Raw genomic sequence first — 26,269 nt, 5'->3', positions numbered from 1 at the left:
GAAGTAGATACACTGAAAGAAACAAAGATAAACAGAAGACCCTATAGACCCAGGGGTGGTGAAGGGGAAGAGAAAGAGGGAGGAAATTTCCCTTAGCTATGGAGAGCTCGTCAACCTAGTTGAAGTCTCTCATGCACCTAGACTACACTTTCTGCACTTTCTTTTTCCTCTTATACTTAAACTCTTTTTTTCTTTAAACTAGTTTGAAGTACACCTTTATTATGTACAACCAAAAATCCTTAATCAAGACACACACAACTGGGTCAGTGGTTCACAAACAAATTATGAGTAAAGTACAACCTAAAATTTTGGACATCTTATGCAAAGCATTTCTGCTTCAGTTTCATTACATACTTAAATTAATCCTTAGTAATTAGAAAATTCATGAGCCAAGTTATTGTATTCCATAGCCTTTAGTTAACTGAGTTTCAGGGCTATCTAGATTAGAAACAGTCGTATTCAAATGTAAATATAAAATTATCTTTCAAAATCAAAAGTTTTTATTTTTTTCTAAGCTTATACTCCCGTTAGCACAGATTACTAAGAATCAAATAGATTTCACTAATTCCTATTCTGCATTCAGTGTTCAGCTGTGAGAAAACTGTTACATGAATACTCAGTCTCTCTTCTTCTCATCCATAAATACACAAAGTGCCAAGTTTTTTCACACATGTCATAGGAATGGAAAAGGGAGTGGGAGACGGAGAAAATTATAGTTAGTTTTCCAAACAGCTAAGTTTTTATTCTAGTCAATCCAATAACCTGTGTACTATTCCTTCCCTTGCTCTTACTTTTAAGATCTAAAATCTGTAAGTAAAGAGCAACGAGTTACACAATAGAGGCAAATTATCATTACTGTGATAGGCATGAAACAAAGGACTAGCTTTTTTTCCCCTCTTAAAAGAGCATAAGTAGTAAATAACATGCCTCTAGCAACTCTAGTATTAGGTGTAGTTGTGCTCTATAGACAGCTTCACCCTAGTTCAAGTCTTTAACAAGTTAACCTTGTAACTTTAACAAGTTAGCCAGACCGGAAGTTCCAGTTTATTGTCAGAAGAATTTCATCTCAGAACATCAGAAATGCTGGATTTTAGTGCTTCTTGCATCATAACAAAAATATAACAAATCAGTACCAATATGCATGCATTCATTATATGATTATTATTTCAGAACTGGGGAACAAGAAGGTCCTGAAGTTTTACTACTTTTAGAGCTGGAGCAACACCATCAACATACAAAGACTAGACTACTAAGTATAACTTTTAATGCACACTTTACTTTCTTACTCTGATTAATTGATAGGAAGAGTTTGTAAGTGCACAGAATTTACATGCAGATAACATTGCTACTACAGTTTTTAAAACATCTGAAAGCAGTTTACCATAACCTGCCTCTATTTTGCTTACACTAAGTGATGTTCAAATCCCTTTTCTTGTAAATAGCCCAATACAATTAATGGCTCTGATTAGTAATACAGCACTTAGAAGATTTTTTAAATACACAAAACCTAGATGTTCCTCCCTTCTTATAACATATTTTAATCAGTATCATATGCAGATACCCAGTAAAGAAGCTCCAATACTGCCTAACCTCTGGTAGGACTCTGGCTGCTTCTCCTGTAGAGTGTAATTCATTTTTAGCACAACTACTATATATATCTAGCCTATAACAAGTCCTTGGTTAGTGGGGCCTGAATTAATGAAATTTTGTTGTACTGTAATTTGGACCCTACTGATTCAGAATTTGTAATAATTCAGAAAGAAGCTGAAATTAAAGTGACTTTAGGGTTATTTTTGAATAAAGAGTTTGCTGAACAAATTTAAAAACAAGATAGTAGAAAGGATATTAAAACTACTGAAAAGAAAAAATGTGGCTGGGCACGATGGCTCACGCCTGTAATCCCATCACTTTTGGAGGCCGAGGTGGGTGGATCACTTGAGCTCAGGAGTTCAAAACCGGCCTAGGCAACATGGTGAAACCTGGTCTCTACTGAAAATAGAAAAACTAGCTGGGCGTTTGTGGCGCACACCTGTAGTTCCAGCTGCTCAGGAGGCTGAGGTGGGAGGATTGCTTGAGCCAGGGAGGTGGAAGTTGCAGTGAACCGAGATCATGGCACTGCACTCCAGCCTGGATAACAGAGTGACACACTGTCTCAACTCCCCCCTCGCAAAACAAAACAAAAAAACTAAACAATGCTTCCAAGCAACTTTAAGTACTTTAGAAATATAATATCTCTTTACATATAATCCATTGATACACTAACGATAAATCATTCTCATATATTTATTAAATCAAGATCTCTAAGGGATCTTGTCCTAATCCTGGTTAATATATGTACAAGAAAACTGTAAAAACTGCAGTTCATAAAAAAATTCTAAAATTCAAAACTTCAACTATTTTAGACTTCTCCCTAAATTATTGCAAATTAAGAAAAATTTGAAACATGTAAAATCTAAGACTCATTTTTCTCATACCCCTATTTTTTTTCCTTGTTTCTACAGACTCACAGGTATCTGAACCAATTTGGCAGCAACAACTATGTAATCCAAGATTAAATCTATTGATAATAAGCAAAAAAAAAAAAAACAGTTAATAATGATAGTCCTAAAAGAATGCAGGAAGAGAAACAGAATATAAGGATCTATGTGCACATTTAAAGATTAAACTCAGCAAGAACCATTATATATTAGTACATAATATATACCCAGCCCTGAAAAGGGCAAGGAGCAACTTAAAAGTAATGAGACTGGCTTATATATGACCTGTGGAATCAAACTTATTACTTATGTCACACCCCCATATGTCAACTAGTATTCAATTTGAAAGAAAAATTAAATTAATTCCAAAAAGATGGTAAGAAATGTCACATGATATAAAAATAACTATTTGAATTCATCTGGTGAAAGATGCTATATAAATACAAAGCAGTAGTAATAAGACAGCCTGGAAGAACAGAGAAGTTATTCCTCTTTATTCTAAAATGAAAAAGTTCCTAAGTATAACTACATAAAGTTTAGATGGTAAAAACGCAATGAAGAAATCTGAAGCAATCCAAATGAAAGGATCCCTACCTTCTATTCCAGAAGGACCCAACCCCTTCTGACTTTTTACTTCCTAGGATAAAGAAAATAAATTATTTTTGAAATAAAAACCTAGTGACTCAAAAATTGCCTGATTTAGTCACAGTATTTTAAAAGAACCTGGACAATTCTTCCTCTCAATACCACTTCCAGTCAAATCACCCAGTTTTAAATGCAGTTTATCCAATATGGGTTTGGCTTTTTAGACAATCACAGAAAATCTTTCCCAAATAACTTTATAAAAAGATAGATATCTTTTATGAAACTAATTTAAAGGCCAAAGAAGCAGCTGAAGAGTGACAGTGAGAACAAATCTATATACACAGTAGTTAGGAAAAGTAGAAGTGAGGTACAGAAAGTGAGCATAATGAGGAGCTATGTAATTCAAGGCTGTGAAAGGTTATAGTGATAATAAAACTGTACAATGGCTTTAAGTGAATATTATTTTAGAAATATATCCATTTTCACATTATTAGTCATGTCAAAATTCAATTTCAGGTTTCAGTTAATATTTATTGCGTTTTAAAAATTGTTACAAAAAACTTATTACAGTAGAATACTATCAGTAACAAAGTTAATCTCCCTGTCAAATCCCAGTGGTGCACTTGTCAATAGGAAAATACGAATGAGTCAGACTACAAGGGAACTTTTGGACACCAAGAGTCTAAAAGGGATTAACAATTCATAAGATATGATATTGAGACAATAACTGTATATGAGACAGCTCCTGTGGATATTAGTTTACAACTTATATATGAAGGTGTTTGTTTTATTTTCTTTGTAGATACCACACTTTAAGAAGGAATGCTAGTCTCCACTTTTTTTTTTCCTACATTGAATTGGCTATAGGTATCTTTCACTTAGTAAAAAATGCTATGTTCCAGGAAAACTTGTTCTTAAAAAGAATCGCTGGGAAAAAGACATTTATCTCATAAACTTCCATCATACAATTGAGAGATCTGTGCTCAGCTGGGAAAATTTTTAGTCCAATGATATAATAAGGATCATACTTTAGAATATGATAATTCTTTTAAAACTACATATTTAAGGAAAATTATAACTTATAGATGCATCAGTGGTACTCAATGTAATACTGTCCTACCTCCAGACTCAGTCATTAGGTAAAAATATTGAGAATGACCCTATGTTACTTAACAGAAACTGACAGTTCTTTACCCTATTTTACATGCTGCCACCACTGAGGTTTAGCAATTTAACTAACATATGTACCTGCCTTAAATCGCCACAGTACTTACAATTGGACATACGACGTAATTTTAATTTTTTTGGCAGTTTCCCTCCTCTTTCCAAAGATCATCCCTTTGATACTGTCATAAGACCAGAAATGTACAATACTTACTTAGCAAAAATGATTTACTCCAATGCCTTCTGCATATATTTTGTTATCTGTTAACTGGTTAATTTCCAACAATAATCATAGCTATTTGCTGACTGTGTCCAGATAAGCCATTCTGTTCTCTAATAACTTGTTTATTTAATAGCTAATGTGCTAAGCAGAGGATGTTCAAAATAACAATTATATTTGTTGAGCCTAGAAACTATTAGCTACTGTGAATTAAAGTTAACTTTAATCAAAGAAGACTACTGCTGGCAGCAAAAGACACCAAAAAAAAAAGGACAGAAGGTGTATAAAGCCTCAAAAATGTCAAGTTTGAGTATATTGTTCCTCAGAGTAAATCTGTGAATTCTTTATATTTGGAATTCTAATATGTGAATTTCTGTTAGGAGACATACCTCTCTACGGATGGAATAACTCCATACCTTGTTATTTTTCTGTGTAAATGTCAACTTACAATGGCTGACTAAAACCTAGGAGACAATTAGTCATCTGACTAATTTTCAAATAGCAGAAGGTTGTTAGAAATGTACCAAAATAAGCTTTGCAGAGGTTTGTAATTGCAGTTTAAACATTGATGTTGTCAATTATTAATATATACATTAATAACATGATATTAGAACTTTGACAGATATGAATTTGTGGGACTCTGACATACCCCTCCCTTTGTTTTCAGAAAATGGTAGCAATAGCAGTACTAAATGTAGTACTAAAAACTAAGTTATCATATACTAATGAATCAAAATGAATGTTGCTTATAAAATTTCCCTAATTTATTTTATCAAGAAATAGTCTTTGGAGCATATTAATAATCTAATGGACTATCAGACCAGTGTTGTATGAAACACTTAGAATATAACTGTCTCTTAGTAGACAGTAAAAAAAATGTACAGGTTACAAAAACGTGAACTTAACACTCTACCTATATCTGCTTAGAAAACATTCTCACTTGCTTCAGGAAATAGGATGATTATTTTAAAGCCTGATTTCTATAGCATGTATATCTGTGAAATTATATTTAATTTGTTAATTTAGTATGTAGTTTATCATAGAAAATTATGCCCACTACAAAGAAGTTAATTGCCGCTGACAGTCCTTTTCTCCTTTAGGTTTATCTAGGAGAAAGTATGCAAAAGGATTAGAAAATCAAGTGCCTTAGCTCATGTTATGCTGAACTCTTCCACCTTCTACGAAAGCTTATACTTCTATTAAGAGCCAAATCAAGTATGACTTTCTCTACAAAGCTTTCTCAGAAAAATCCAGCCTACAGTATTCTCCCTTTACTCTTAACTCTTTTAGTCCTTATTCAATATGACTCTTCCAATTGTTGACCATGATGACTCATATACGTATTTTCCTTTTTCCAATGGTTAAGCAATTTACCCATCGGTAATTTACCGTTGGGTAAGCAATTTACCCAACTGGTAAATTGCTGTTTCTGTTCTATTCTCCACAATACCTGGTATAGTAGTAGGCATTCATTAGAAGCTAGAAAATAAAAACTTGTTGAAAGTCACTTAAAAAAAAAAAAAACAAAACTTCATTCCAGAGTTCACTGATCAAGTGCTTTGATAGCATTTGCAAAATAAGCCATCAATTTTATTTTATAATGTGATTATGACACCCTAGGTAAATGCTCTTAGAGTATGTGGCATCTTCATAGTCATACTCATTTCAATGGAATACTAGATTGGATTCAAATTACCGGAAGGTTCTCTAAGTATGTGAAGGTGAAGAGCAAGTATTCATATGATACACTATTATTTCAAATAATTCAGACTTAAATTCATCAAAAGCTTTTCCAAAAAAAAAAAAATTACCTTTGGAATCTAGCAACTAGAAGCATGTCAGCTTGCTAGAAGCATGTCAGCTTGCTAATGCACAAAACAAACAATACTCTCTGAGGTCCGAGATTATTTTGCAGTGGTACTAGAATTATACTGTGCTTTAATTTAAACTATACCCCCAAAGAACTTCAAACAACATGAAAGCTCCCAAAGCAAAGCATTTTACCCCAAACTAACAAAGTTTGCTGTCTTGACAGATTCACCCAATAAATTTAATCATAAATGGCATCTATATATCCTTTTAAAAAATCTTTAGCTCAAAAGCATTTACAAAAAAAAAGAAAATTTAGCTTTTCCATTATTACGCTTCTCTCTCGCCACGTCTTATCAGATAAAAGAAACCTGAAATGGCTTAAAAACCAATAGGGAGGGAAAAGAACCCATCTTTTATTGTCTGCTCACAGAACTATCTTACAATCAAAATTACTAATCTAAATTCAGTATGCTTTTGATAGGTGTCATCTGTGAACTGTAAGTTTTTTCAACCATTTACTTTTAAGAAAACAACCTCAATCGTCAAAGATAATGTTGCTAATTTTCAAAAAAGCACCTCACAACTTTAGAACCTCATCTAATCACCTTGTCCAGAATATCACTTCCGGTGCCAATGTTTTCTGGAACCGACTATCTTCAACTGCAAGCTACCTCAGGAAGAACAGATATATCACAACCCATCCTCCCTTTTATTGGGGATATTTTAGGTTTCATCATCGTATTTATAATAAAAAAGAAGTGTGCCATGCTGGATGAAAAGTAGTTTGTAAAACCAATTTCCCCTATTATCAATCAGCCATTCTGCCTACTTCTCAAGTTTGATGGCACTTTAGAAGTCAAGTGGAGTGTGTGTTTGTTTTATTATTTTTATTATTTAATATAAGTACTATCTTCCTAACGTACATGTCAGGAGTAAGAAGCCAGGCACAAGGCTTTCGGGAGCTCTCAGCACACGAGTAGCAACAACACTGAAAAGTAAGGGGCCACTGCAGCTATGTGTTCAAGACTTGAGGCATGGAGCGGCAGCAGCCCGGGGAATGGGCTCCTGAGAAGCCCGCGGTCAGGCTGAGCCTCCTGAGAGCGAGAGCGAGAGCCACAGCCAGAGCGAGGGGAAAGGGGCGAGCACGGCACTGGGAGAGTCTGTCCACGAATCAGGAACCAGGCTGCGTGACTGTACGTAGAATTATCAGCATCTATGGCATCTAAGAAGCAAAGCCAGGCCTTAGGCACCCACCCCGCATTCCTGGACGCCAGGGTTGAGACCAAAAAGTGGTGGCTATGAGAAGGAAAACTACCTCGAAGGGAATAGAGAGCCGCTAGCAGATGTGGGAGAGGCGTCAGAAGCTTCTGCAGGAGAAAGCAGCGATTCGCTCGCCTCCCGGGGCCCCGGAGGCCGGAAAGGCGCCCTAGAACCGAGCGAGTGCGATGCCACTACTCACCCCTACTCTCCTATGGTCCCCGTCGTCGCCCTGCTCGACGCAGCCCCTGCAGGGGGGAGCCCCTCCCCCGCCCGCCGCCGGGGGTGGGCTCGGCGGGCGAGAGAAGGCGGCGGCGCAGGTGTCCAACAGCCGGGGCCAGAGAGGAGCTGGGTGCAAGGGAGACAGCTTGGTGCCTTGCGCTCCGTGGCGCCGCCAACTTCACCACCATCGACGTGGAGGGACGAGGGGAGGCGATGGGGGGAAGGCGCTCGCCCAGCGGCCCGGACCCTCCTAGGGTACTAGGCCTGAGCCTCTGGAGGGACCGCCGTTACCAGTCCCCTCAGCGACGCGACCCCCAGGCCTGATTCCAGTACCTGGGCCCCCCTGGCCACAGAGCAGCGGCGGCTCCCTCTTGGGGCCGCGGTCGCAGCTGCATTCTCCTGCTCCTCCTCCTCTGGCGCCGCTGCCTACACACACAGCCCCGGCGCGGTTATCGCCGCGGCGCCCGGCCGCCGTTGCCTAGCAACTGTGCGCATGCGCCCCACCCCTGTCGGCGACTGCTGCCACCGCTGGCGCCTCTGTCGGAGCTCAGACCAGCAGGCCTGCGACCCAGAAAGTGCTCAAAACCCCACTTCCTAAGGCCTAGAAGGAGCGACATGAAGGTAAGGGTGGGTTAGGAGAGGTCCAGGATGCTCTGCAATTCGAGAGGCCCGAGGACTTGGGATACGACCGTCTCCCAGCCCCTCGACAGGCACCTCTGCGGTTAAGAGTGACAGTCCCAACAACCTCGCTACTTGTCTCACTGCCTTTTATTTGTCTTTTATTTGTTGTTATTTTATTTGCCTACTTATTTGTCTTGGCTCCTCCAATTCATCCTTCACAAGGGCTGCCAGGGTAATTTTCTAAATAACTTCTCTGACTATGTCACTCGTCTGCATAACTCAGGTGGTTAAGGGTCACCTCCCTTAATAGGGCCTAACAATTCTTGACTACTGCAACAGCATACTTTCTGGTTTCTTTGCCTTTAGACTTGTCTTTCTGCAATTTGTGCTCATACTTCTACCGGTGATCAAATGAAAATCTAGTCTCACTTCCTTCTGGCTTAGAGAATGGGCTTTGAAATTACAGCCAAGTTTGAATTTCTGCTCCACCACCAAGTAGCTCTGTTTCCTTGAGCTAGGATTTTTTTTTTTTTTTTTTTTTTTTGACAGAGTCTTACTCTGTCGCCCAGGCTGGAGTGCAGTGGCGCCGTCTCAGCTAACTGCAACCTCTTCCTTCTGGGTTCAAGCAATTCTCCTACTTCAGCCTCCCAAGTAGCTGGGACTACAGGTGCAAGCCACCATGCCTGGCTAATTTTTGTATTTTTAGTAGAGACAGGCTTTCACCATGTTGGCCAGGCTGGTCTCGAACTCCTGACCTCAAGTGATCCGCCTACCTCTGCCTCCCGATGAGTTGGGATTACAGGCGTGAGCCACCGCGCCCGGCCTGAGCTAAGATTCTTAATCTGTCTAAATCTGTTTCCTTATCAGTAAAATGGGGATAATTATAATACCTATAGAGTAGTTATGAGGATTAAATGGAAAAGTGAATGTAAAGCACTTAACATACATAACTTACTGTGGCGCAGAGTAAGTGCTTAGTAAGAATTGGAGTTATTTTTCAATAGATTCATTATCTATAATAAAGGAGAAAATACAGATTCCCTAGCTTAACATTCAAAGTCCTCTAAGATCTTGCCTCTATTTTTCTAGCCCTAGCTCCTTCCACACCCCCTTAGGCACCCAGCCACAGACCAGTTTTTACCTTTTCTGAGACACATCTAGATCTATAAAGTGCTTAGACATATTTCCCAAACGTTCAGCTGGGTAAGAAATCTGCATAAACCCTCCAGTTAATTAACATGTAAATATCCAGTGATTCTTCTAAAACTACACTTTTTAATTTTAAAATATTGACACTGAAAATTGACATGTAGGCAATGGCTATGTACAAACTTGTGTGATATTCTAGGGGCTTATTTACTTGATCTTTTTGAAATTAGGTTTAGAGGTTCTGTATTAAACTTAATACAATGTATAAACATATTTACAAAATGTGCCCTGCTGGATGTTTATTTAATAAAATATTTAAACATTTTAGAAAGTGTAAAAATAGCTATGCCATGTGTAAGAACTTTAAGAAGCCCTATAATAAGTGCCAGTGAAACATTAGTGGAGGGCCAGGCGTGGTGGCTCACGCCTGTAATCCCAACACTTTGGGAGGCCGAGGTGAGCAGATCACCTGACGTCAGGAGTTCAAGACCAGCCTGGCCAACATGGCGAAATCCCTCCTCTACTAAAAATACAAAAATTAGCCAGGCATGGTGGCACTTGCCTGTAATCTCAGCTACTTGGGAGGTGGAGGCGGTAGAATCACTTGAACCTGGGAGGTGGAGGTTGCAGTGATCCGAGATGGCACCATTGCACTCCATCTGGGCGACACAACGAGACTCCATCCCCCAAAAAAAAGAAAGAAAGAAAAAAGAAACATTAGAGGAGAGCTCAAACGGACTGTCAAACTAAAATGAAACTTTATACAGACCAGCCAAAAAGTACTGAAGAAAGAGAAGAACAATTGGAAAGGCGAAAAAGAGTGAATCACTCTAGAACTAATTAAATAGAAGTATCAGATTGGAGATCATCAACAAGCTGTAACCAATGTGGAAGACCATAACATAGGGAATATATATTACAATTATGAATGTGGAAATGAGCTTGGACAGAGTTCTCACACAGCTCATACCTTTCCTTCCGTATGAAACAGACATGCCTTTCAGGTTCAAAGGAAAACAATTCCCTAGTATTCAGCCTTTTCTAATGACCATCAGTAACTCACAGGGACAGATTTTTACAAAATTTGCTTATATCTTCTAAAACCTGTATTTTACCACATAAAACCTATATTCTCTGTTCACTTATTGAACTAATCACATTCTATCACACATTTTTTTATCAGTGAATAGAGAAATACATATATAAAATGTTGCTAGTCATCTTTAATTCTTCTGTGTTCCTTTCTAGATAAAGAACTGTGTCGCTGCTGTACTTAAACTCCTTAAGTATCTTTCCTGGGGTTTCAAGATAAAATTGGAGCTCCTTTGCCCACATCAGTGCATCTGCCTTTACTACGATAGAAAGGTAAAAACTCCTACAACGAACAGACATCTCTATATCAATATGGAAAAAAAAGAAAGCTGATTTATTATTGAGCAAGCACAACAGAGTACATGCATATAAGTAGCCTTCAAGAGACAGCAAATACAAAATAAAATTCTACACAAGTTATATATTGCAACAGTCCACTTGAGAATTGAGGCAGCTATTTGTTTGGTTAATTGAATTCTTCCAACAGAATAATAAAACTTTTCTTACCTCCCCAAAGATACCTCTAGTCTTCCTGAAAGACAAATGGTCACACCTTGAGATGGGCTCCTACATTAACTTTGAAGACATGTCTTTACATTTCAAAGAGAAATGTGACTTTGACCTTGGAAATATGTGTGCGTTATAAAACTGGAGACTGAGACTTTGTAGTCTCTGGAGAGATTTATCTACATTCCAAAAGTTAGAGAAAGGGTAAAGGTTCACTCTGTCCCCCAAGGAGATACATTAAGAAGCTAAGGAGGAGAAAATAATATATTTCTCTTTATTCACCTTCTTTTCATTTCTTTTTTTTCCTTATTCACCTTTATTTACCTTTACAATTACAAATCAGTGAGTTCTTCAAAAACAGAACTCTGTGCTGGCACAGTAGATGCACCTAGTAAATCAAGAGTAGGTCTTCCTTGAATAAATAAAGTCATAGAAGAAGATGTCAACAGATGAGTGGGAATTTGCCAAAAGGGGATAAAAATATCCCATTCAAAGGAAAAAGTATATTCAAAAGCCCAGAAAATTTGAAAGTGCATGATGTGTTCAGCAAAAGTAGAAAAGTGTGACTTATACGTATTTTATCTGTATTTATGGGCTGGGAAGTGTAAAGTTGTAATGGAGTTGAATATAGAGAAGTAGGTTGAGCAAAAGATTATGAAATGCCTTGTATGCCATGCCAAAGTTTGGAAAAGGTCTATATCTGATGGCTAAATACGGTGTTAAAGAAAATTTTTTCGTGATACTTGTTAAAGATGGTAAGAAAGACTTAATTCAAGGAGGATTATTGTTATGGAGTTTTACAGTAGGGGAGAGAGATGAGGCTCAACTCTGAGTCCAACAAGGGAGGGAGTAACATTTATAAGTGGGAATTTGTAAACAAGGAGCACAGTGGAGGCATCAATTATTGGAAAATTACTAAGAGGAAACATTAAGTCTAGGGGAATTCTTGCTAAACCAACATGATGGAAATCTTGCTAAAGGCAGACCAGGGTAATAAGATATCACCTGATATCACCTCATCAGGGAGATGAGATATCTAATCAGATATCCAGAATGATCAGATACCAAGGGTAGGGGATTTCCACTAAACTGACTCAGCAGGATTCTTGCTAAAACTGAACTAAGCAAGCCAAGCTTAGTTGAGAAGAAGGCTCACAAGGGCCTGACTCAAATTTGGTCAAAGAGAGAGTCTTTGTCAAAGGCAAGGTACTATTACTTGTTTAGGAGTCTAGCACAAATATTAGACAGTGCTCCAGCCCCAAAGATCTTATAATCTAATGATGCAAGAAGACAAGTTAATAAATAATTTACATAAATGAAATCATAAATTGACAGATGTATTTGTGGGAGAGGGTATAAGATTGGAAATAGACTTTGAGTAAAGTTTCTGAGAAAGCTCCTTGGATGAGTTCATCTTGACATATAATATAAAGGGTCAGCTAGACACAGTGGCTCACTCCTGTAATCCTAGCACTTTGGGAGGTCAAGGCAGGTGGATCGCTTGAGCTGGAGACCAGCCTGGGCAATGTAGCAAAACCCTGTCTGTACAAACAAATACAAAAATTAGCTGGATGTGGTGGCATGTGCCTGTAGTCCCAGCTACTCGGGAGGCTGAGGTGGGAGGATGACTTAAGCCCAGGAGACAGGTTGCAGTGAACTGCAATTGCTCCACTGCACTCCATCTTAGGCAAGAGAGCCAGACCCTGTCTCAAAAAATAAAAAAGAAAAATAAAATAATAAAGAGTCTCCAGAATTGAAGTAATTCCTAGAATTTCAAACACTTGAACCCTTTGTGTCTGTATGCTATAGATCTTCATCTTTTGTTCACTATTTCCATTCAAGCTCCTCTGAAGAAAATCACTATGACCTTTTAATGCAAATTGATGTTGCCACAGATTTAGTTTCTCATCTCCAAACTACTTGGCAGTCCTTTTTCTTGGTCAGTCCTTCTCCAGTTCCCCTCAGCTATTTCTCCAAACTTTAACCATTCTCCACTATGACAGATGACCTCATCCTTCACTCAGCAAATCTGCCACCCAACTGGTGACTTTATTACCTATATTCCTTAAAAAAATTGCAGGTAACAGGAATTTTTCTCACCTACAATCTGCATCTGCTCCCATATTATACCCTTATTCCTCCAGTCTCATATAGACTAAATCTCCTATTAGAGCTCCTGATCTTTGTCTCATGTAGCACCTCAGAGGTCTTACCCACTTTTTCTTTCTAGCTCACGTACCTTACAACTCTCCCTCTCAACTATATTATTCTCCTCAGCCTGTAAACATACTCAAGACTCTTCCCTTCTTAAAAGACATACTCACCTGTGATCCTGGAGCCTCCTTCAGTTTCCTAGAAGTGTCTCCTGTTACCCTATCATGTTTCCTTCTCACCCAGAGGTCTCAAAAGTGGTTATCTTACATTCACTGCCTCTATTTCTTCACTTCCCATTCACCTTCCAACCACTGTAATAGGGATTTAACCTCTACCTCTCCACTAAACCTATTTTGTTAAGAACACCAGTTACTGACAAATTTCTCTATGCAATGGACACTTTTCAGTACGTTTGTTATTGGACCTCACTGCTACCTATGATAGTATTGATCATTTGGGTCTGCTTGAAAGTTTCTGCTCCACTTGATTCCAGACATACATTCTCTGTTCTTTTCCTTCCTCTTTATATTTTTTATTTATGTAACTTTCATGGACTCTTCTCCTTCAACCTACCCCTAAAACGTTAGTTTTCCCCCTCCCATAGTTCCACTCTTGGTCTATTTCTTTTGTTCTACTCTCCATGCTCTATTACCTGCACATGGATGACTTTAAAATATATATTACTAGCTCAGACCACCATCCTGAGATCTAGATAAATAGGTCCAACTGTCCACTCAACATCCTGACTTGGATGCCACCCAAGCAGTTCAAATTCAACCTGTCCATGCTTGAATGTATTTCCACATGCTAATGGGTTATTTGTCTTTGTTGGGGTAGATTCCCCAAAAAAATTCCCCAAAGAGAGGCCTGGCACAGTGGCTCATGCCTGTAATCTCAGCACTTTGGGAGGCCAAGGCAGGTGGATCAGGAGTTTGAGACCAGCCTGGCCAACATGGTGAAACCCTGTCTCTACTAAAAATACAAAAATTAGCCAGGCGTAGTGGCTTACGTCTGTGGTCCCAACTATTCAGGAGGCTGAGGCATGAGAATCACTTGAACCCAGGAGGCAGAGGTTGCAGTGACCCAGGATGGCACTACTGCACTCCAGCCCAGGCGACAGAGCAAGACTCTGTCTCAAAAAAAAAAAAAAAAAAAAAAAAATCCCCGAAGGGAGACCCTGGTATTGTCACATAATGATTTCACCTTCTCACAGAAACAGATGAAATGACTGGATTGTGATCATTTTATGTGAGTCAAGCCAAGACTTCTGTACTTTTCCTGAAAAATAAGCTGCATATATGCACCAAGGAAGAATAAGTTGAATCACTAGAATTGAAACTTCATGAAGACAGGGATTCTTGCCTACTTTGTTCACTGATGTATCTCTAATGCTTAGAATAGTACCTGCCACATAGTAGGCTCTCAATAAATCTTTGTTGAATAGATGAATGGATGAATTTGTATATCCTCTTCTTAAAGGCCCTTTGGGAATTCCACTATATTATAGCAGCTAGCTAGCTAGATAGATAGATAGCTGGCTAGACAGATATAGATAGATATCAATATATATACATAGATTAGGGAGGTATATATCTTTTTGTGTCTGAAATAGGACAAAATGAAATTATAACTGCACCTCACCCAGATTTCTTCCTATTGAAAGTAAAGAAAAAGGAGGCAGAGAGGGATAAAAACACTTTATCTGCCTCTTGGAATAGCCATTTGGTAGTTCTTCAGCTCTTCCAGGTGCTCAGATCTCTGCTTTAGGAAAATCTCCTTTGTAGTATGCCTTCAATTCCCGCATGAGGAATGTCGTCTTCTGGAATCAAGACAATTCAGACAACTGAAGATGCCCACTTCAAACAGAAGGTTGATCTGGACCTCGTTTGGCATTATATTCAATAGTGAATAAAGGACACATGAAACCCTTTGCCTGAGCTCTGTCTCTTGGTGTGCTGAAATTTCTGTCTCACTGAGACCAAACAAAGCAAAGTATGATCTAATCCCAAGAGTGGATGCACTTCCAAGTTTGGCAGGCCCCCAACAGTCCTATTGTCCCTCTCTGGGTAGGTGTATTTTACCTTGTCTCCCAAACCAAAAACATAAAGGTCACCTCAGACTTTCTCTTCTAACCTCCTACATCTAATTAAGTTAATAAGCCTTGCTGATTCTATCTCCTAAATATCTCTCATATTCATTCATCATTCCTTTACACCTGCACCACCACCAATTTTGCCTTAATTTATTTATTTCCTCCTAATTTTTTCCAGGAGTATTTCAGCAACTTCCTAATCAGGCTCCTTACCTTCATTCTTACCTCTCTTCCAAACCATCTTCTGCACTGCCTCTTGAATAAGTTATCTAAAAATGCAAACCTTACCAAATTATCTCCCTGCTTAAAAATGTTTCAGATCTATTCCCCATTCCTTATTGATTACATTTCAAGCTCCACATTACTTTTCATAATCTGTCTCTTTTCCAGCCATATCCCCTACCATTCTCTACATTCTACTTCATGCTCAGGAATCTAATACTACTTGCAATTCTGTGCTGAGCATCGCTCTTCTTGGAGCTTCTCTTTCCATCACTTCCATCCTAATGTTACTGTAGAAGTTTTTAATGTTATGTGACCCATTGGCCACAGTTAACCAATCTGGAACTATTATAGTCCTTCCTTGGGAGTCTGGAATCTAGATTAAGATATTTCATCCTGGTCTGGTTGCTTTCTTATGCTGAGCAGTATAAACTTCATAGCTGTTGGCAGCAGCAACTTTTCTACCATATGGTCTGGGGAAAAAGAAAATGCTGGTCTGCTATAAAAGATGAGGCAGAAACACAGAGAGATGCAGCAGTGAAAGAGGGAGAGTGTCCAGATAGCAGCTGAGTTCCTAGCTGCAGCTTATTCCTTGAAGCCCACCTGCCTTCTTGCTTTTGGGTTCCATAAGACACTTCTCTATCCTTGTGCTAAATTCCTTTTTTTTTTTTTTTTTTTTGAGATGGAGTCTCGCTCTGTTGCCCAGGCTGGAGAGCAGTGGCACGATCTCAGCTCACTGCAAGCTTTGCCTCCCGGGTTCATACCATTCTCCTGCCTCAGCCTCCCGAGTAGCTGGGACTACAGGCGCCCACCACCACGCCTGGCTAATTTTTTGTATTTTTAGTAGAGACAGGGTTTCACCGTGTTAGCCAGGGTGGTCTCGATCTCCTGTCTCGTGATCCACCCATCTCGGCCTCCCAAAGTGCTGAGATTACAGGCTTGAGCCACCGCACCCGGCCACTAAATTCCTTTTGTTGCTCAAGCTAGTTTGAATTGAATAGCGGTACAAACATTCTACTCTCCCATATTAAACTACTTAGCTCTTCTGCATCTTTGCTTATTCTTTTCCCTTCGCCTGAAAAACAGTAGTTCTTTCCACAACCATTTTGCCTGAATAATTTATATTTGTAATGGTCCTTTTCCTGTATCTGGAAGGTACCTATATTTCTACTCTGCCCTTCATTCCTTCCTCCCCAAAGGGAAATATTTATATTATAGGTCAGATGGCATGACACTGATTAGGTCAGATTTAATAAAGGATGGGGTTGATATTTGCAAATAGGTCTCATGCGCATTCGTGGTCCTTCCATTCCTATTCCTCCTCTGTCCCTGTGGGTGGATACTGTAAGAGGGCCAGGGCCTACCTTGAGGCAGTTTCAGCAATGCTCTCTCTCTCTCTGTACCTAAGAAGACTGGCATCGATTCAGATTTATGTGTTATGTGGCTGGGTCAGAGGACAGTAACATTTGGATTTGAGCTTGGGGACAGGAATGCCATTGGGGAACCTCATTAAGGCTTCAAGTGAGCCACTTTTTAATCACATTTTCCCGTAGCTCTACACAGAAAATATTTTGTGCAGCATCCTATGTTTAGTAATCAGTGTTGCAGCTGGTATTTAGAGGGAAAGAGATTCTCTCCTGAAGTAAGAGATCCTTGGGGGATGTAGACTGAAGAGGAGAGCTGCACTTAAGCTAGATTAGAAGGCAGAGTTCCACATGGAGAAAGCAAAATTCTCCTTATGGCCTCTATGGATAAAAAATGATTTTGGTTTGCATATTTTGGGGCATTGGTTGGAGGGATGGCATCTCGCTTTCCCCAATCCCACTCTCTCACTCAGAACTGAGGAGTAGTATATTTCTCCAGAGAGATCACATCTTGTTGTGGCAGGAATTTAAATGGTAGGAGAAATGTTTATATTACCATTTAGATAACCAAAGTCTGGAGAATTCAAAATCTGAAGGAAAGCAATACGATTATGGATGTTTGATAAGTGCCAATAGTAGCAGCACAGAACTAGTAAAGATTTGCAGCCTGGGCACCATATTGAGACCTAGTCTCTACCAAATATTTAAAAAAACTAGCCAGACATGGTGACCACCTGTGGTCCCAGCTACTTGGGAGGCTGTGGTGGGAGGATGGCTTGCGCCTAGGAAGTGGAGGCTGCCGTGAGCTGTAATTGTGCTACTGCACTACAGCTTGGTTGACAGAGCGAGACGGTGACTCAAAAAAAAAAAAAAAAAAAAAAGGCAAAAAACAAACCAACAAAAAAACCATGGATTTGAAATTTCATGAAGCTTTTAGAAAATAAATATGACAGCTCAACTGCTCTCTCCACAGGCAATTTCTTTCAGTTGAATTTTATTTTATTTTATTTTCAGCTTTTATTTTAGATATGGGGAGTACATGTGTAGGATTGTTATATGGATATATTAGACTGAAGTAATGAACATAATACTCAATAGGTGGTTCTTCAACCCAAGCCCCTCTCGTTTTCTCCCCTTTCTAGCAGGTCACTGTGTATATTATTCTCATGATTACGTTCGTGTCTACTCAATGTTTAGCGGCAACTTACAAGTGAGAATATGTGGTATTTGGTTTTCTGTTTCTGCATTAATTCACTTAGGATTATGGCCTCCAGCTCCATCCATGTTGCTGCAAAAGACATGGTGTCATTTGTTTTATAGCTGTGTAGTATTCCATGATGTATATATACCACATTTAATTGATCCCATCTACCATTAATGAGCACCTGGGTTGATTCCATGTCTTAGGTATTGTGAATAGTGTGGCAATTAACATACAAATGCATGTGTTGTTTTTGTTTTGTTTTGTTTTGTTTTGTTTTGTTTGTATAATGATCTATATTCTTTTAGGTATATACCCAGGAATGTGATTGCTGTGTCAAATGGTAGCTCTGCCTTAAGTTATTTGAGACATCTTTAAGCTGTTTTCCACAGGGGCTGAACTACTAATAATTTAAAAATTTACATTCCAACCAACGGTGTATAAGTGTTCCTTTTTCTCTGCAGCCTCAACAGCATCTGTTGTTTTTTGACTTTTTAATAATAGCCATTCTGACTGGTGTGAGATGGTATCTCATGATGGTTTTGACTTGCATTTCTCTGATGACTAGTGATGGTAAACATTTTTTTATTATACTTTAAGTTCTGGGGTACATGTGCAGAATGTGCAGGTTTGTTACATAGGTATACACATGCCCTGGTGGTTTGCTGCACCCATCAACCCGTCATCTACATTAGGTATTTCTCCTAATGCTATCCCTCCCCTAGCGCCCCCCACCCGCCGATAGGACCCAGTGTGTACTGTTTCCCTCACTGTGTCCATGTGTTCTCATTGTTCAACTCCCACTTATGAATAAGAACAGGTGGTGTTTGGTTTCCTGTTCTTGTGTTAGTTTGCTGAGAATGATGGTTTACAAATTCATCCGTATCCCTGCAAAGGACAGGAACTCATCCTTTTTTATGGCTGCATAGTATTCCATGGTGTATATGTGACACATTTTCTTTATCCAGTCTATCATTGATGGGCATTTGGGTTGGTTCCAAGTCTTTGCTATTGTGAACAGTGCCACAATAAACATACGTATGCATGTGTCTTTATAGTAGAATGATTTATAATCCTTTGGGTATATACCCAGTAATGGGATTACTGGGTCAAATGGTATTTCTAGTTCTAGATCCTTGAGGAATCACCATACTGTCTTCCACAATAGTTGAACTAATTTACACTCCCACCAACAGTGTAAAGCATTCCTATTTCACCACATCCTCACCAGCATCTCTTGTTTCCTGACTTTTTAATCATTGCCATTCTAACTGGCATGAGATGGTATCTCATTGTGGTTTTGATTTGCATTTCTCTGAAGACCAGTGATGATGAGCTTTTCTTCATATGTTTGTTGGCTGCATAAATGTCTTCTTTTGAGAAAAACTGAAAGCATTCCCTTTGAAAACTGGCACAAGACAAGGATGCCCTCGCTCACCACTCCTATTTAACATAGTATTGGAAGTTCTGGCCAGGACAATCAGGCAATAGAAAGAAATAAAGCGTATTCAGTTAGGAAAAGAGGATGTCAATTTGTCTGTCTTTGCAGATGTCATGATTGTATATTTAGAAAACCCCATCATCTCAGCCCAAAATCTTCTTAAGGTGATAAGCAATATCAGCAAAGTCTCAGGACTACTATTGACTTTCTTCACAGAATTGGAAAAAACTACTTTAAATTTCATATGGAACCAAAAAAGAGCCCTCATAGCCAAGACAATCCTAAGCAAAAATAACAAAACTGGAGGCATTATGCTACCTGACTTCAAACTATACTACAAGGCTACAGTAACCAAAACAGGATGGTACTGGTACCAAAACAGATATATAGACCAATGGAACAGAACAGAAGCCTCAGAAATAGCACCACACATCTACAACCATCTGATCTTTGACAAACCTGATAAAAAGAAGCAATGAAGAAAGTCATTGGTAGTTTGATGGGGATGGCATTGAATCTATAAATTACCTTGGGCAATTTGGCCATTTTCATGGTATTGATTCTTCCTATCCATGAGCATAGAATGTTTTTCCATTTGTTTGTGTCCTCTCTTATTTCCTTGAGCAGTGGTTTGTAGTTCTCCTTGAAGATGTCCTTCACATCCCTTTTAAGTTGTATTCCCAGGTATTTTAATCTCTTTGTAGCAATTGTGAATGGGAGTTCACTCATAATTTGGCTTTCTGTTTGTCTGTTATTGGTGTATAGGAAGGTTTGTGATTTTTGCACAATGATTTTGTATCCTAAGACTTTGCTTTCAGTTTTTACCCATTCAGTATGATATTGGCTGTGGGTTTGTCATAAATAATTCTTATTATTTTGAGATGCATTTCATCAATACCTAGTTTATTGAGAGTTCTTAGCATGAAGGGGTGTTGAATTTTGTCAAAGGCCTTTTCTGCATCTACTGAGATAATCATGTGGTTTTTGTCATTGGTTCTGTTTATATGATGGGTTACATTTATTGATTTGCATATGGTCAACCAGCCTTGCATCCCAGGGATGAAGCCAACTTGATCGTGGTGGATAAGCTTTTTGATGTGCTCCTGGATTTGGTTTGCCAGTATTTTATTGAAGATTTTCACATTGATGTTCATCAGGGATATTGGCCTGAAATTTTCTTTTTTTGTTGTGTCTCTGTCAGATTTTGGTATCAGGATGATGCTGGCCTCACAAAATGAATTAGGGAAGATTCCCTCTTTTTCTATTGTTTGGAATAGTTTCAGAAGGAATGGTATCAGCTGCTTTTTGTACCTCTGGTAAAATTCGGCTGTGAGTCTGTCTGGACCTGGACTTTTTTTGGTTGCTAGGCTATTAATTTCTGCCTCAATTTCAGGACTTGTTATTGGTATATTCAGGGATTCGACTTCTCCCTGGTTTAGTCTTGGGAGGGTGTATGTGTCCAGGAATTTATCCATTTCTTCTAGATTTTCTAGTTTATTTGCATAGAGGTGTTTATAGTATTCTCTGATGGTAGTTTGTATTTCTGTGGGATCGGTGGTGATATCCCCTTTATCATTTTATATTGCAGCTATTTGATTCTTCTCTCTTTTCTTCTTTATTAGTCTGGCTTCTGGTCTATCTATTTTGTTAATCTTTTCAAAAAACCAGCTCCTGGATTCATTGATTTTTTGAAGGGTTTTTCATGTCTGTGTCTCCTTCAGTTCTGCTCTGATCTTAGTTATTTCTTGTCTTCTGCTAGCTTTTGAATTTGTTTGCACTTGCTTCTCAAGTTCTTTTCATTGTGATGTTAGGGTGTCGATTTTAGATCTTTCCTGCTTTCCCTTGTGGGCATTTAATTAGTGCTATAAATTTCCCTCTACACACTGCTTTAAATGTGTCGGAGAGATTCTGGTATGTTGTGTCTTTGTTCTCATTGTTTTCAAAGAACATCTTTATTTCTGCCTTAATTTCGTTATTTACCCAATAGTCATTCAGGAGCAGGTCGTTCAATTTCCATATAGTTGTGAGGTTTTGAGTGAGTTTCTTAATCCTGAGTTCTAATTTGATTGTACTGTGGATTGGGAAACTGTTATTATTTCCATTCTTTTGCATTTTCTGAGGAATGTTTTACTTCCAATTAAGTGCTCAGTTTTAGAATAAGTGTGATATGGTGCTAAGAAGAATGTATATTCTGTCGATTTTGGGTGGAGAGTTCTGTAGATGTCTATTAGGTCCACTTGGTCCAGAGCTGAGTTCAATCCTGGATATCCTTGTTAATTTTCTGTCTCATTGATCTGTCTAATATTGACAGTGGGGTGTTAAAATCTCCCACTATTATTCTACGGGAATCTAAGTCTCTTTGTAGGTCTCTAAGAACTTGCTTTATGAATATGGGTGCTCCTGTATGGGGTGTATATATATTTCGGATAGTTAGCTCTTCTTGTTGCATTGATTCCTTACCATTATGTAATGCCCTTCTTTTCTCTTTTGAGCTTTGTTGGTTTAAAGTCTCTTAGAGTCTAGGATTGCAACCCCTGCTTTATTTTTGCTTTCCATTTGCTTGGTAAATATTCCTCCATTCCTTTATTTTGAGCCTATGTATGTCTTTGCACGTAAGATGGGGCTCCTGAGTACAGCACTTCGATGGGACTTGACTCTTTATCCAGTTTGCCAGTCTGTGTGTTTTAATTGGGCATTTAGCTCATTTACTTTTAAGGTTAATATTGTTATCTTTGAATTTAATCCTGTCATTATGATGGTAGCTGGTTATTTTTCCCATTAGTTGATGCAGTTTCTTCAGAGCGTCAATGGTCTTTACAATTTGGTATGTTTTTGCAGTGGCTGGTTTTGGTTTTTCCTTTCCATGTTTATTGCTTTCTTCAGGAGCCCTTGTTAGGCAGGCCTAGTGGTGACAAAATGTCTTAGCATTTGCTTGTCTGTAAAGGATTTTATTTCTCCTTCGCTTATGAAGCTTAGTTTGACTGGATATGAATTTCTGGGTTGAAAATTCTTTTCTTTAATAATGCTGAATTTTGGCCCCCACTCTATTCTGGCTTCTAGGGTTTCCACCGAGAGATCTGCTGTAGTCTGATGGGCTTCCCTTTGTGGGTAACCCGACCTTTCTCTCTGGCTGCCCTTAACATTTTTTCTTTCATTTCAACCTTGGTGAATCTGACGATTATGTGTCTTGGGGTTGCTCTTCTCAAGGAGTATCTTTGTGGCGTTCTCTGTATTTCCCGAATTTGAATGTTGACCTGCCTTGCTAGGTTGGGGAAGTTCTCGTGGATAATATCCTGCAGAGTGTTTTCCAACTTTGTTACATTCTTCCTGTCACTTTCAGGTACGCCAATCAGACGTAGATTTGGTCTTTTCACATAGTCCCATATTTCTTGGAGGCTTTGTTCATTTCTTTTCACTTTTTTTTCTCTAATCTTGTCTTCATGCTTTATTTCATTGAGTTGGTCCTCAATCTCTGATATCCTTTCTTCCACTTAATCGATTCAGCTGTTGATACTTGTGTATGCTTCACGAAGTTCTTGTGCTGTGTTTTTCATCTCCATCGGATCATTTATGTTCTTCTCTAAACTGGTTATTCTAGTTAGCCATTCATCTAACCTTTTTTCAAGGATCTTAGCTTCCTTGCATTGGGTTAGAACATGCTCCTTTAGCTCAGAGGAGATTGTTATTACCCACCTTCTGAAGCCTGCTTCTGTCAATTTGTCAAGTTCATTGTCTGTCCAATTTTGTTCCCTTGCTGGTGAGGAGTTGTGTTCCTTTGGAGGAGAAGGGGCATTCTGATTTTTGGAATTTTTAGCCTTTTTGCACTGGTGTCCCCATCTTTGTGGATTTATCTGCCTTTGGTCTTTGATGTTTGTGAACTTTGGATGGGGTCTCTGAGTGGACGTCCTTTTTGTTGATGTTGATACTATTCCTTTCGGTTTGTTAATTTTCCTTCTAACAGTCAGGCCCCTCTGCTGCAGGTCTGCTGGAGTTTGCTGGAGGTCCACTCCAGACCCTGTTTTCCTGGGTATCACCAGCAGAGGCTGCAGAATAGCAAAGATTGCTGCCTGTTCCTTCCTCTCGAAGCTTCGTCCCAGAGGGACACCTGACAGACGCCAGCCAGAGCTCTCCTGTATGAGGTGTCTTTCGGCCCCTGCTGGGAGGTGTCTTCCAGTCAGGATACATGGGGGTCAGGCACCAACTTGAGGAGGCAGTCTGTCTCTTATTAGACCTTGAATGCTGTCCTGGGTGATCTGCTTCTCTCTTCAGAGCTGTGAGGCGGGGACATTTACGTCTGCTGAAGCTGCGCCCACAGCCGCCCCTCACCTGGGTCCTCTGTCCCAGTGAGATGGGGGTTTTATCTATAAGCCCCTGACTGGGGCTGCTGCCTTTTATTCAGAGACGCCCTGCCCAGAGGTGAGGAATCTAGAGAGGCCTTCTGGCCGCAGTGGCCTTGCTGAGCTGAGGTGGGCTCCATCCAGTTCAAACTTCCTGGCAACTTTGTTTATATTCTGAGGGGAAAACTGCCTACTCAAGCCTCAGCAATGGCAGACACCCCTCCCCCCACCTAGCTTGAGTATCCCAGATCGACCTTAGACTGCTGTACTGGCAGTGAGAATTTCAAGTCAGTGGATCTTAGCTTGCTCAGCTTCATGGGGATGGGACCTCCCGAGCCAGACTACTTGGCTCCCTGGCTTCAGCCCCCTTTCCAGGGGAGTGAACGGTTCTGTCTCGCTGGCATTCCAGGTGCCACTGGGGTATGAAAAAAAAAAAGAAGCTCCTGCAGCTAGCCCAGCGTCTGCCCAAATGGCCGCCCAGTTTTGTGCTTGAAACCCAGGGCCTTGGTGACGTAAGCACTGGAGGGAATCTCTTGGTCTGCTGGTTGTGAAGACTGTGGGAAAAGCACAGTATCCGGGCAAGAGTGCACCATTCCTCAAGGTACAGTCTCTCACGGTTTCCCTTGGCTAGGGGAAGGAAATCCCCCAACCCTTTGTGCTTCCCAGGTGAGGCAATGCCCCACTCTGCTTCGTCCTGCCCTCCATGGGCTGCACCCACTGTTCAACCAGTCACAATGAGATGAACCAAGTGCCTCAGTTGGAAATGCAGAAATCACCCACCTTCTGTGTCAATCTTGCTGGGAGCTGCAGTCCAGAGCTGTTCCTATTCAGCCATCTTGCTGGCAACCAATGAACATTTTTTCACGTTTGTTGGCAGCTTGTATGTCATCTTTTGAGAAGTGTCTGTTCATGTCTTTTGCCCACTTTTTAATGGAGTTATTTAGTTTTTGCTTGTTGATTTAAGTTCCTTCCTTATAGATTCTGGATATTAGACCCTTGTCAGATGCATAGTTTGTGAATATTTTATCCCATTCTGTGAGTTGTGTTTATTGATGTTTTCTTTTGCTATGCAGAAGCTCTTTAGATATTGGCATTGGTGGTTCAGTGGTAGAATTCTCAGTTGAATTTTATTTAATGGGTTATAAACACTGCACAATTAGCACAAATTGACAGGCATACAGATGAAGTTAAAACCCCAGTTTTTTTCTGTTTCACCCTCTATCCTTGTTATCTGAACAATAGGCTTGGTAACAGCAATATGATAATGTTATTTTTGCTTAAGATTGTCGTAAGCATTTGATCCTACATTTTATGAGTGTGGAACTGAAACTTGAGAAAAGTGGTATCCAAGGGAGACTTGAATTTGTATCATTGCAACTTCAGAAGTGCTGGAGGAGTTACAACCCTAGTGAAATATAGCCAAGCATGCAGCTGCTGAAGGAAAACAGACTCCACCTAGGAATCTGGGTGAAATCTCCTCTGGCTGAGATACAGCAAAATAATACATTGGGGAGAAAGTTATTTTTGGCTTTAATTTCTTTGGGAATTCAATTTCTACATAGTACATAGATTTCAGCATGAAACTTTAACTTTCCTGAAACTTAATACTTAGAGTGGTTTCATATTGTTCAAATGTAGACATTCTGATATTGCTGTGCTGATGTTGCATTATTTGGACTATGCTACCAGGCAGTACTCATTGAACCAGGTTGGACAATTGTATATATGTATAATTTCGTATGTGAAATAAAATAGCAAGTAAATATTTGAACTGCTGTGCAGCTTTGGTCCTGGGAGGATAAACAAAATAATTGATGAGTGTCAGGGAGATGGTGTTAGAAAAGGAGGGGTAGAACTCATGGGTCTTCCCTCACAAGGGGGATGGTTATGGCTGACCATCATCTTGACTATTAAGCCCAAAGAGGTGAGAGAAAAAATGCAGAATAATCTAAGGGGAGAGGAGTCCTGATGCCTCTTTTCACATCAGAAATAACTCTAGCAGATGGTTTCCACATAGTTTCCTACTATTTTCTTCCCTCTTTCTAAACGGAAGGGAACATCAAACCAACAGATCAGAATGTGAGACATGCCTGGATCACATTTACTTGTAGGCCAAAGAATGGGAACACTAGACTACAGACCAGGCAGCTGGGCAAAGCCTTGGTCTCAGCTGCTCCTCCTTCCATTTTGCTGGAATCATCAAAGTTCTTTCTTTTTAGCTATATGCAGCTGATAGAAAGGTAATATTTTTATTCATCCTTAGTTAGGGAAATACTAGACTCTCTTAAAACTCTAGCCATGTACTTCAAATCAGGTTTCCCAGAACTCTGTATTAGACATATTTAGCTCTGG

At 39.5% G+C, this 26,269-nt stretch overlaps 2 protein-coding genes across 9 annotated transcripts in view; one reads left to right on the top strand and one right to left on the bottom strand.

Moving 5' to 3' along the window:
* Nucleotides 1–8,206, bottom strand: part of ZC3H12B (zinc finger CCCH-type containing 12B) — a 459,035-nt gene extending 450,829 nt beyond the window's left edge. For 5 of the 6 annotated variants that reach the window (XM_054544659.2, XM_054544661.2, XM_054544660.2 and 2 more), the window contains exon 1: nucleotides 7,718–7,849. The gene's annotated coding sequence lies outside the window, so the exon portion shown is untranslated. Of the gene's footprint in view, nucleotides 1–7,717; nucleotides 7,850–8,070 lie in introns of those variants that run through there. The other variant, XR_010138966.1, reaches the window with a different exon arrangement.
* The window catches only part of ZC4H2 (zinc finger C4H2-type containing), a 115,501-nt gene continuing 97,391 nt past the window's right edge, over nucleotides 8,160–26,269 (top strand). Inside the window, exons 1-2 of one of the 3 annotated variants that reach the window (XM_054544669.2) lie at nucleotides 8,160–8,358; nucleotides 10,756–10,872. The gene's annotated coding sequence lies outside the window, so the exon portion shown is untranslated. The remainder of the gene's footprint in view (nucleotides 8,359–10,755; nucleotides 10,873–26,269) is intronic. The other 2 variants (XM_063721180.1, XM_063721181.1) reach the window with 2 other exon arrangements.

The sequence above is a fragment of the Pongo abelii genome, chromosome X, assembly GCF_028885655.2.
Source record: "Pongo abelii isolate AG06213 chromosome X, NHGRI_mPonAbe1-v2.0_pri, whole genome shotgun sequence".
NCBI classification, from domain to species: Eukaryota; Metazoa; Chordata; class Mammalia; order Primates; family Hominidae; genus Pongo; species Pongo abelii.
Note: the sequence above shows the minus strand (reverse complement) of the source record. Positions and strands in the feature narration are given on the sequence as shown.